Here is a 12,020-nt window from a genome sequence, read left to right on the forward strand (position 1 = left end):
TCCCCTGCAATTCTATGAGTATCACCCAAATTAAAGGAGAACATACTTGAAACAATGACTCCCTCTGGATGTCAATTATTCCAGACATCAAAGTACCATATCTGAATTGCAGCTAAATTTGAAAAACATCATCTGTCACTATGAGAAATTGATTCTTCTTTGAAGAATGATACTCATTTCATTTGGTGGAGGCGTATCATGTATTTTTACTTAAACCTATCAGATTTAATAGAAAATATTTTATATGATAACTGGTTTCAATGATGTAAAATGGAACTGTGTCTAGAAACTAATAGAATCTATTTCTCAGTGAATAAGTCAATCCTTAGCTATAGCCAATTAATTTCAATTTATTCATCATATAAAAACATAAATTGATATATCACTAACATCTCACATTATTAAAGCTGAGTTAGAATGCACCTAGAAATTGGGGTTTACATGATACGAACCTGTAACTGTCCAGGGAGCCAAAGTTTGAGGTTTAAACTAAAGCAGTATTTTGTAAGACCAAAGAAGGAATGTATTAATATTCCAGTCTAATTACCATTATTGAAGCTTATAAAGGTCCATATTTCTTTAAAACAAAGAAATCTATAAAGTCCTGTTTTCTTTCAGAGTCCAACATTTAATAATGAAATGAGTCTCTAGTCTTGTACAATCTGCCTGGTGCCTCAAGACTTGAAATGATGAAGTTCTGACAAGGGTCCTAAGAGCAGGCTGGGCTAACAGAGCTGTGTGCCTCTCCCAGAGTCATGGAAACCAATTCCTCATCTCAGTGCTGTGTTTGGAAGGTCTGCCCATGCCCAGGCAGTGAGCTACAGTTCAATGTCTACTGTTCTTTATCAGAGTCAATGTCTGCATCCAGATGGTTCTGGTTTTGTGCTCTCTTGACTTCTTCCTAGAGGAAAGTCTCTGACAAGGCGGATGCACCTCTTCTCGTACTGTTGCTTTAACTCCAGTCTCTCCTTTACTGTCTACGCATTTCCTCCCTGATAAAATTTTCTCTGCAACATTTTTAACCAATCTATAATGTTAGTTAATTCATTGAAACAGGTAATCCTTTGCTATTCAGTATTTCTAGAATTTTAGAAGTCGTAATGTTGCTAATTATGTTCTTTTTCAAAAACTACATGTTAAGTAAATAACACAGCTGTAGGTCCAATATATTTGCCTCCACATTCATTCACTCTTATTCAGCCTCTACTTTCCCCTTACCTAGACTTGTGAAAACATTTCTTAAAATAATATTTATGAATCACCAGTCTTGTACTTAACTGAAAATTTTCAGAACATCTTCCTTTTCTATAGCAAGAAAGATAAGTAAGACATTCCTGAACAGTGTTATTACACAACCTCAAATGTCTTCCATATGTTTTGAGTTTTGAATGCCATCTAGCTGGTGGAACTATTTTGGCAGGCTTCATAACCTTTAGGAGATGAGGTATGACTGATAGAAGTGAGTCCCTGGGGATAGCCTATGCTTTGTTCATATCCGTGTTGACCTCTTTTTTATTGGTTCTCTATGGCTTGAGGAGATGTTCTCTGCTGTATGCTCACCTACCATGATGTTCTCCTCAATACGTGGTACTGAATCATGGAGAACCCTTGGAAACCCTGAGCGAAAATCAATCTTCCATGCTTTAAGTTGTTACTTTGATGTAGCCACAATACATGAAAGGAATTAATGTATAAACACATTGCTTTAAAATGGTATCTAGGACCCTCTGGATTTTTACCTTTTTATTCTATTCCAATCTTAATAGAATAGCTTCCTGTTAAAAATGAATTTGCTTCAAATATGTGTGCCTTAGGGACATGAAGGTTCTCCACCTGTGTAATTTCCATCCTCTACATTAGAGGGAAAGGTACAACCACTTAGTACCATGCTCAGAGCATCAATAGAACCAATGAGTGGTAAAAGGACTTACTATGATTCTTGCTGTTATTACACTGTATTATTGTGTAAACATGTTTCTCTAATCAAAGACTTTTTCTGTTTCCAAATGTGTCTCAAAATCTAACCAAGATTTTAGGGCTTAGACTTGTTTGCATATGAATTCCTCTTTTACAAACCCACGGAAAGTTGGAGTTCTCACCTGTAATCTATTTAATGGTGTATTACATTTACTGCTACACTTTCACTGATTATTGATTTCTCTTTTACATGTCTGTATTCAATAATAGATGATTTGTTTCTTCAGTGAATACCTCTTGATTAGATGCTCAGGAAATTCAGCAGCCCCAATTTTTAGTGTTTTCTGTGTGTTTTGATTGTCTTCCTCATCATTTTACTGATTGCTCAGGTTCCTACCTTGAAGGTTTAGGGATTGAATCAGTCCTGTTTATCTAAAAATGATTTTAACAGCTAAAAAAGAGATGTTAAATCAGGTAAACACCAGAGTAATTTGTGTCTTGTCATAAGAAGCCAGATTTTGAACACTTAGAAGTAGATTTGGGGGGCATCTGTGGAACACAGGTTAAATTAAGAAATATACCAATCTGATCCCTCATGGAAGGCCTCACCGTCCTTGGGGAGCAGAAAGGGGATGGGATGGGTGGTTGTGGGGGACATGGAGGATGGGAATGAGAGAGAACTTGGATTGATATGTAAAATAAGATTGTTTCTAATCTAAATTAAGAAAAAGAAATATACCCATCCTAAAGTTCTAGGACTAAAGTCATTCTGTGCAAAGAATGCCTTCAATTCTTTTGTTTTTGTTGTTGTTATCACATTAGCAATAGAACATTGTTCAGTGTCTGGACACAATAAACAATAAATACTACAACATTTACAGTATGCTTATATGTGGCTATGGTGACTTCATGCTAGTTTTAACCAGGCTAACACACTTTATTTTCAAACCTTTGTGTATATGGCAGGGATCAAATTGACTGGAAAACAATTAACAGCAAGGGGGTTCAAAAATGTAATTACCAGAGAACTGTACCTGTGCATTGTCAAAATTATATGATGAAAGGAAAAAAAGGAAAGAATGATTTTGGCAACTAACCTTTTGAATTTTTCCTAACTCATCTTTAATTTATAACCCTCATGTCTGAGGATGCATTGCATACAATATAATGTACATAAAATACAAAGTATGGATTGGTGATAGTTGAGAATTTTTATCTAAAAGTAGTTAATATTTTCAGTCAACTTACTGTTAGAAAATTATGATTAAAAACTATCCACTAAAAATTAAGAAATTAGATGCAACTACCAAAGATTATAAATTTTGTCACTGAAAATTGTGAAAATTATTTGTTTCTTCCATTCCCGGCACCCGTGCCCTTCTCCAATCTCTTCTGGTTATTCTACTACTCTGGAGCTACATTCACAACTACTGGCCCTTCCTTAAATGTGTCAGGCAGTCTCAGGTTCATCACTTCTACCTGGAATATGACATTCAGTTCTAAATGAGTCAGTTCAAGGTCACCAACACGAAATGTATCCCTATCTCTGATCCCATTCTTCTGAAACCCACTGTTCTCTTTGTTTAACTTCTTTCAGATTTGTTTCCACTTCTTTCCTTAGAGGTCTATTTAACAAGGTCACAATTGTTTTAAATGTTTGATGTATAGATGAACAATATTAATGGAAATCAATTATTATAACTCTCCCTCCCAGAAGCTGAAGATACAGCACCAGACAGTAATGAGAAATTTCTTATAATTATGGAATTCCTACCCAGACTGGAAGACGGCAACAAAAAACATATATACTAAAGTTAGAGATAAGACAGAAATTAGGGAGGGCTTCATTTTGCCATTATATTTTTCATTTTATGTGAAATAGTGGGAAATTTTCAGTGATAAGAGGATATTTCAACAGAAATCTCAGTGAAAGGAGGAAGCAAGCAGAGGACATAAAGGCTGGTGTATAGGACTGATATAGAGTAGAACAGTACATGCAGGATGGAGAAAGCATTTGGGCAGGCGTTTTGAGCAAATAAATGGATGTGACTGGAGGAAAATCAGTAAGTGGAAGGAGAGTGTGATGTGGTGATATCTTGCTCGTAAAAATAAAGTTTGTCTGAAGATCAGAGGATGGAGTTTGCCACTAGCTAACCAGAGAGGTCAGGAGGTCTGTACAGACAGACAGGAAGTGATATGACTGGGAGGAAACAGGACATGAATGGTTGCACAGAGACAGGAGGTGAGATGGCTGGGTAGAGAGAGGATATAAGTAGGAGGAAACAGGAACTCATTGTCTTTTCTACTGGGAAGCTAAGGAGGGAAAGGTGGCTTTGGCTTGCTCCCTTTTCTCTCTGATCTCTCAGCAATTTCCCCTATATCAGACTCTGAGTTTTTATTATTTAGACCAATTAAGAACTCTTTTTACAGTGTAAGGAATAGGTGAGTCGAGCAGAGTGGAGAGGCAGACATTTGTTCTGGATGTCATGGTGGCAACTGTTAGATACCTCAGAGCACCATGCTGAATTGGAAGAGCCTATAAGATAATGGGCAGAAATAGAGGATCACCGAGACTCTGAGAATATTCAAGGGAGGGTTGATGGTTGATTGCATTGAACCAAGGCATTAGTGCTTGGGTGGGGTATCCAAGCATAGGTGAATATTGGGCAGCTGAGCATGTGACTATGAAGTTTATCAAAGAGGTCAAAGGCAAGGAAGAAGCTGGGGAGCTAACAATTAGAGGTGGCACCCAGAGTTTGTACACATAATTTTTCTACATATAAATTACCCCATAAGAATTTATAAAACTTTACAGATAAAGCAAGTATTTTGTTATAATAAACCCTTCTGGCCCGTTGAGTATAATTTATTTTTCTATGTATAATTTTAGTACCTGGATTCAAAACTTCTGAGTAACATCAAAGACAGTACTAGCTCATATTATACATTTGTTTTTGTGGAAGGAAGAATAGTGTTTGAGAAAGTAGGAGTCAGTTTCCATCACACAGATGAAGTGAAGTGTTTTCCTAAAGTATCACTGTAAATTTTGTTAAAAAGTAAATTCATATCAAGTCATTGCAGATCTGTTTTATCTAGAGTACATTTATTTTGTGATAACTACTATTACATTTGTTGATATAGTCAACAAAATGCTGATTATGCTTTTTCTTGTAACATGATCCATGATCCATAAAGGAAATTAACCATGCAGGATGACACCATCTGCCTACATGTACAACTCTGATTTATGTAGTGAAAAATAGTTCAATTTATTTTAATTACCTCTGGATCCATTCTATTCATAGACAAATAAAGTATCTGGAGCTAAGTCTTCAGATTAATGGTTCTTAACTAGTGGTGAGTTTGCCCTGTAGTGGCCATGCTGCAGTAACTAAAAACAGTGTATAACTGGAGCGTGGTATCTAATGAGCATTTGATCTGTTCACTATTCTGCAATATGCAAGCCATCTTACCATCATGAAAAGACTTATTTGATGTAATAAATAGTAATAGTGATAGACATTTGAAACTCTGGGTTTCATGGTTAAAATGTGTATTTGATATTCCCTGTTTAGTATTCCTAATATTGTAAATCTATTTTTCTGCTCTTTTTGATACTATAATTACATAGTCTATATTTTTAACCTTTCCTTTCTCTAAACCTTCCCTTACACTCCTCCTTGCTTTGTTTCAGACCCATGCCATCTTTTTCATTAATTGTTACTATGGGTATATATAATATACTTATATACATGTTAATTCCTTAATATACTTGATTCAGTCTATTCAATGTTATTTACATTTATGTATTCAGTGCTTAAGCATATTTGAGGTAAGGTATTTTGAGATAGTGAGAAGTAGGGTCATGGGAGTAGTACCACTATTATGCAATTAGTAGTTTAATTACAACAAGAAGAAAACACCTAAGTGGTGAGCTGCATAGATCCCTTCTGCAATTCCACAACCCAACTGAAAGCCAAGATGCTTGGCAGACACCAGGAGAGAATTTTGGGTGATCAGAATCTGACATCGTGAAATGAATAGATTTTGCACTAGATAAATTGAGTAAACCATGAAATTTGGCTCAAAATAGAAAGTGGGCTTGAGACATGAGTGTAGTCTCTTGCCTCACTTCATCAGCACCATATGTGATGTCTACTAACTATAAAGAACAATGTCCAGCTTCATATGGAAAAATGAAATACCCTGGATAGTCAAAACAATTCTGTACAAGAAAGGAACTTCCAGAGGCATTGCAGTGCCTGACTGAAAGCTCTACTATAGAGTTATAGTAATGAAAACAGCATGGTATTGGCATAAAAATAGACAGCTAGACCAATGGAATTGAATCAATGACTGTGATATTAATCCACACACCTATGAACACCTGAGTTTTGACAAAGGAGTTAAAATTATGCAACAGAAAAAAGATAGCATCTTCAACAATGGTGCTGGCATAACTGGATGTCAACATGTAGAATAATGCAAATAGATTTATATCTATCTCCATGCACAAAACTCAAGTCCAAATGGATCAAAGACCTCAACATAAATCCAGACACATTGAACCTCATAGAACAGAAAGTGGGAAGCACCCTTGAATAAATTGGCACAGGAGACCACTTCTCGAATATAACACCAGTATTACAGAAACTGGGAGAAACAACAAATAGGAACTCCTGAAGCTGAGAAGCTTCTGTAAGGTAAAGGACACAGTCAATAAGACAAAACCACAGCCTACAGAATGGGTAAAGATCTTTACCCACCCCACATTGAACAGAGGACTAATATCCAAAATATATAAAACACTCAAAAAACTAGACATCAAAATACCAAAAATCTAAATAAAAATGGGTTAGAGAGCTAAACAGAGAATTCTCAACAGAATAATTTCAAATGACTGATAGACACTTAAAGAAATGCTCAACATCCTTAGCCACCAGGGAAATGAAAATCAAAATGACTCTGAGATACTATCTTACACTCAGAATGACAAAGCTCAAAAACACCTATGACAGCTTATGCTGGAGAGGATGCAGAGTAAGGGAAGCACTCCTCCATTGCTGTTGGGAGTGCAAACTTGAATAGCCACTTTGGAAATCAGTATGGCAGTTTCTCATAATATTGTGAATCAATCTACTTCAAGACCCAGCTATACCACTCAGCATATGACCAAAGGATGCACACTCATTGTAGGGAGCCGGTTCCTGCATTATCCATTACAATAATGGTGCCTGAAGACACCAAGATGTAAAGTACTTCAACAGGCGCTGGGTAATCTCCATTCCTTTGATCTCTGCCTATCCCGTGGCTCATTTGGCCTGAGGAGCTGAAGCCATTCATAGGGTAACACGTCCCAGGCGGCTGGTCAGCCTTTTTAAGGGATGGGTTTCTTAGTTCAGTGTCTCCGCTCTGGTAAGCTTATGCTCTCCCCTCACAAGATGCATTAAAAGCTTGTCTGCAGAAGGATCCGAGTGTCCTGCGTGTATTTCTTGCCGGCGAGAAAATACAGAGCGCGCGGGACAACTCATACCACAAGAATATTATTTCAACTATGTTCCTAGCCACATTATTTGTAATATCCAGATCCTGGAAACAACCTAGATGCCCCTTAACCAAAAACTAGATAAAGAAAATATGGTACTTTTACACAATGGAATATTACTCAGCAGTAAAAAACATACTGAGATTTGCAGGTAAATGTTTGGAACTAGAAAAAACTATCCTGAGGGAGGCAATCCAGACCCAGAAACATGGTCTGTGAACATGGTATGTACACACTCACATGGTATGTAAGTGGATATTAGACATAAAGCAAAGAATAACCAGCCTATATTTCAGAATCTCAGATAAGCTAGGTAACAAGGAGATTCCTCAGAGAGACATACATGGATCTCCCTGGGAAGGAGAAATAGACAAGATATCCTGAGAAAATTAGGAGATTTGGAGGAGGGTAAGGAAGGGCAGAAGGGGAGAAGGAGGGGAGAAGGGAAATGGGGAGGAGAACTCGGGAACTTGATGGTGGAGGTGGGGAAAGGACCAAGAGGTAGAGCAAGGAATGAGATATCTAGATTGAGGAAGTCATTATGGAGTTAGAAAGAAACCTGACACTAGAGGAATTCTCAGGAATCCACATGGATTACTCCAGCTAAGACTCTAGGCATTGGTGGAGAGGGAAGGAGTGGGTAGCAGGAGTAGGGGAGGAAGTGGGAACTTGGATTTGTGTGTAAAATGAGAAAAGTTTGCGTTTCAAATAAAAAAATTGTTTAAAAACATGTTTGTAAGCATGTAAACCTCACTAATAATTAACAATATCTCATTATACTTTTTATTTCCCAAATGTTTGTTACAATATTTAAGTATAAAAATAAATTTTCATAGATTATTTTATCAGATTTTTTGTGTATTCTGTATTGCCAATGAGAACCCAAGGATACAATTTCTGTAACTTCTTAAAATCAGATAATCTGAAAATATGGAATTCAGGTTGTTGTGGTACTCTAGGTCTTCTGACTGTAAGCACTTATTATATTCATTGCGTGATAGGTACCATTGATAATGTGAATAATATAATCATCAGTTTGGTTTTCTATTTCACTATTAACTAATCACAATATTTGCTTCAAGTACTTGAAGAAAAATGATAATTAATTTCTCTAATTGAATTTGTGGAAATTTTACCTGTAACTTCATTTCATCTTCTTCTGCTTCTGTATATTTTTTCCTTTCTGTCATTTATTTTAAGGTGACTGAATACACAGAAGCTAATTCATCAATCATGCAAATATTTTCAAAAGCCAAATTATCAAGAATTTTGCTAAAATAAGTCAGAGCATTTATTATCCAAAGAATTTCTTATAAATGGAAATACATGTATTAGCACACACTTATTCATAAGGCTTAGACCTTCATAATAAATACTTGTTACTTCTATATGTTTCTATAATGAGCAAAATAAAAATTAGCACATTTCATTCACTAACTGTTTATTAATTATCTACTCTGTGCATCCATGCACGTAACAGTTGTTTATGAGATACTTACAAGCAATTACATTTACTCCTCATGATAAATATGTGAAGCATATATTCTTAAGATATTTTGTGAAACATGCATTATTAAGATTACTGTGTGGATTATAATAATATGAGAGAAGTAGTGTGTTTGCATTACATAGAATTACACAGAATAGAAGCATTGTAGTCAAATTGAAGAAGGAATGACCAAGATTATGTCTGTCTGAGTTCCTCTTTACCCCTAAGCCATAAACTATTTATAGTGAGCTGCTTTCCTAAACTTATGGGATTTATAGCTGGTAGAAAAAAATGTATGAACATAAATATATAAAATAATGAGAAATAAGTGAAAAGCTTCTATCACTTGGCAATGAAACTTTCTTATACTATAATGTGACCATCAAATCATAACTCTCTTTAATAAAGGGTCATATTTACCTTGGTTTTGTTATATTAGTTCCTGAAAGTCATGTCTGTTTATGTATGAAAAAGGACACATCATGTGGTTGGTCCTGAGTAATTGAACTCATGTAAAGTATTAGGTAAAAATAAAAAAAATATTTTATGGGATTTTAAAAATAGCCATAAAGAAATAGACTCCTGAGCTAGGATTAGAAGGCATTTGTAGACTTCAGCCAGAAATATAAATGTCATTAAAAGGGGGGAAGATTTTATTGGAGAGCTTGAAAGCACTCAAAAGTCTGATTTCTTTTGAATATTTAAGAAAATATCACTATTTGTCACCATATCTCTGATTGACTAGGTTTAACTCATAGCTCATATTTGAGTTTCAACATAGCCAAAGCTATAATTCTTATTCAACTGTGAAATAAATGAATAACAAAGTTAAAGCTAAAAAAATAATTAATAACATGTTCCACAAATATCTGAGTATACTCTGTGCAATATTTAATTAAGTTGACTACACTTCTATTAAAAGATAAAGGGATTATATGTACATACAAATAGTGAACACAAAGCATGGGGCTTAAGTCCCATAAATTGAAGATGAGCATCTGGTTTGGATTTAGAGAATGTGATAATCTCAAGGCCAGAAAGGTCTAAATTTGGTTCCAGAGTCCTGTTACTCAAGCTGGACCTTTGATACAGAGCAATGTTAATAATGCTTAGCTTATTTTAGCATTTGTAAGATATACAATGGAACTGGTGAAACATTTCTTAAGATAAAGGAATCTTTTCAATTGGCACTATATGAGCATGAGTTTAGAATTTTTGAGGAAAATTGGACATGGTGGCATATGCCTTTAATCTCAGGTCTCAGGAGGCAGAGGTAGGAGGATCTCTGTTAGTTTGAGATCAGCAGGTCTACAGAGTTCCAGAAAAGCAAGGCTATACAGAGAATCCCCTTCTGGAATATCCAAACAAACAATGAAACCCTGAAGTAAATTCCAACTCATCTAAGAAAATGTGTGGAGAATAATGAGGAAGGGAAGTACAGGCCAGATGCTGAATGAGAAACAAAGATTCTGGATTCATACCTGGTCACTGATAGTAATTTTGATTTTGGTGTGAAATTGGAAAACATGTTGCATCCTGCTACTGGGATAATAAGAGTAATGATGAACATAATGTCAAGGAAATCAGTCAGAAATCTGTTAGAGTAGATCGCATTCTTTCTCAGAATTGCCCTGGTTATAAAGCCAAGAGATGAGGGCAGAGATATGCTATTGAGTTATTGGCAGGACCTATGCTAAAATGCCTTTACAAATTTACCCTGGAAAGATTAGGGCCTTCTTGAAGGCTAATGGAGCTCAGGTATGTCTTACAATATGTTATTAATATCACTTTGTTTAAATCAGCATTCCTAGCAATATATAATTGCTTCATATATAGTTATGAGAATAGCTCTATGGGAGAGATCACATTTTGAAGATGAGATATGAAAAGAAAAGTGTCCTGGCTCCAAAACATAGCTTAAAATGCCACAGCCACAACTAGATTCCTACCCACAGCAATTTCATGTCCCATGCTTTTAGTGACATAAAATGCAGTAACAGTAATAATAGAATTAGTTAATAACATGATAGAATACAATGTGCTTAAACATTTTGTATAAACAAGTAAACTTGTTCCTTCAAGAACTACTAAATACGTAAGTTTTGTTTGCATTTTCAAGAGAGAAACTAGAGAACAGCATGCAGGGATTGACAGAATAATCAAGGGTTACAGGTTCAGTACATTCTGGAACACTCATTCTGCTCCAGCACACTAGACAGTCAGACCTTTTTTCTCCTTTGATACTGCTTCTCTGAAAGAACGGAGTCTGATTTTATTATTCAAAACTCAGTGACTTTTATAAACTTAACTCAATTTTCTAATAAGCTTTCTATAACTACTTTGCCCAATTATCCCCACTGTTTTGATAGTCTCAAAAGCTGACTATGTTCATATTTTTTCCTGGAGAATGCTTAGTGATACTTTGCCAAATATTAGTATTTCCTTGGGCGGTATCTGTTTCCATTACAGTGGCATGCTTTTCACAAGGAGACTCAAACACAAAATGTCTTACTATTCATAAAAGCAATCAATAACCATTTTTATATTTAATTGTGACACATCTAACTTCCTGTACATGCTTTGTGCCTTTTACAATAATCTGTCAATTATTTTTGTCATTAACATTATAACTTAAATTAATGGAAGATACTGAAAAGTTCTGTCTTTTTCTCCATAGGAAAACTTTTATTGTTAAAGAAAATGTAGCTAATGTTCATGTACACTTATATCTTTACTTTTATAAGGTAATTATCTGCAATGTCAAATCTTTATTTTTGTCTGTGATACAGGCTAGGCAAATTGGTCATAGTTTTAGTTTTAGAAATTTGAAGAGAAACCGAAACACATATAGGAAATCTAATTTTATTGAGCATTTTCAATTGTTTTAAGTAAATATATTTTAGCCAATACAAGGAAAAAATTTTACATGTTATCAGTATAGAATGAGATGTCTTAACATATGTATGCATTGGGCAAAGTCATTTAAAATAAATACTTTCACAAATATTTATCACTTCTTTATGCTGATAGCATTCAAACCGTTATTCCTGATATTATATATATATATAT

General features: G+C 35.1%; 1 protein-coding gene across 1 annotated transcript in view; it reads right to left on the reverse strand.

Moving 5' to 3' along the window:
* Ralyl (RALY RNA binding protein like) overlaps positions 1–12,020 on the reverse strand; it is a 322,662-nt gene that overhangs the window by 14,132 nt on the left and 296,510 nt on the right. The window lies entirely within an intron of this gene.

Source organism: Cricetulus griseus, chromosome 2 (genome assembly GCF_003668045.3).
Source record: "Cricetulus griseus strain 17A/GY chromosome 2, alternate assembly CriGri-PICRH-1.0, whole genome shotgun sequence".
Classification (NCBI taxonomy): Eukaryota; Metazoa; Chordata; class Mammalia; order Rodentia; family Cricetidae; genus Cricetulus; species Cricetulus griseus.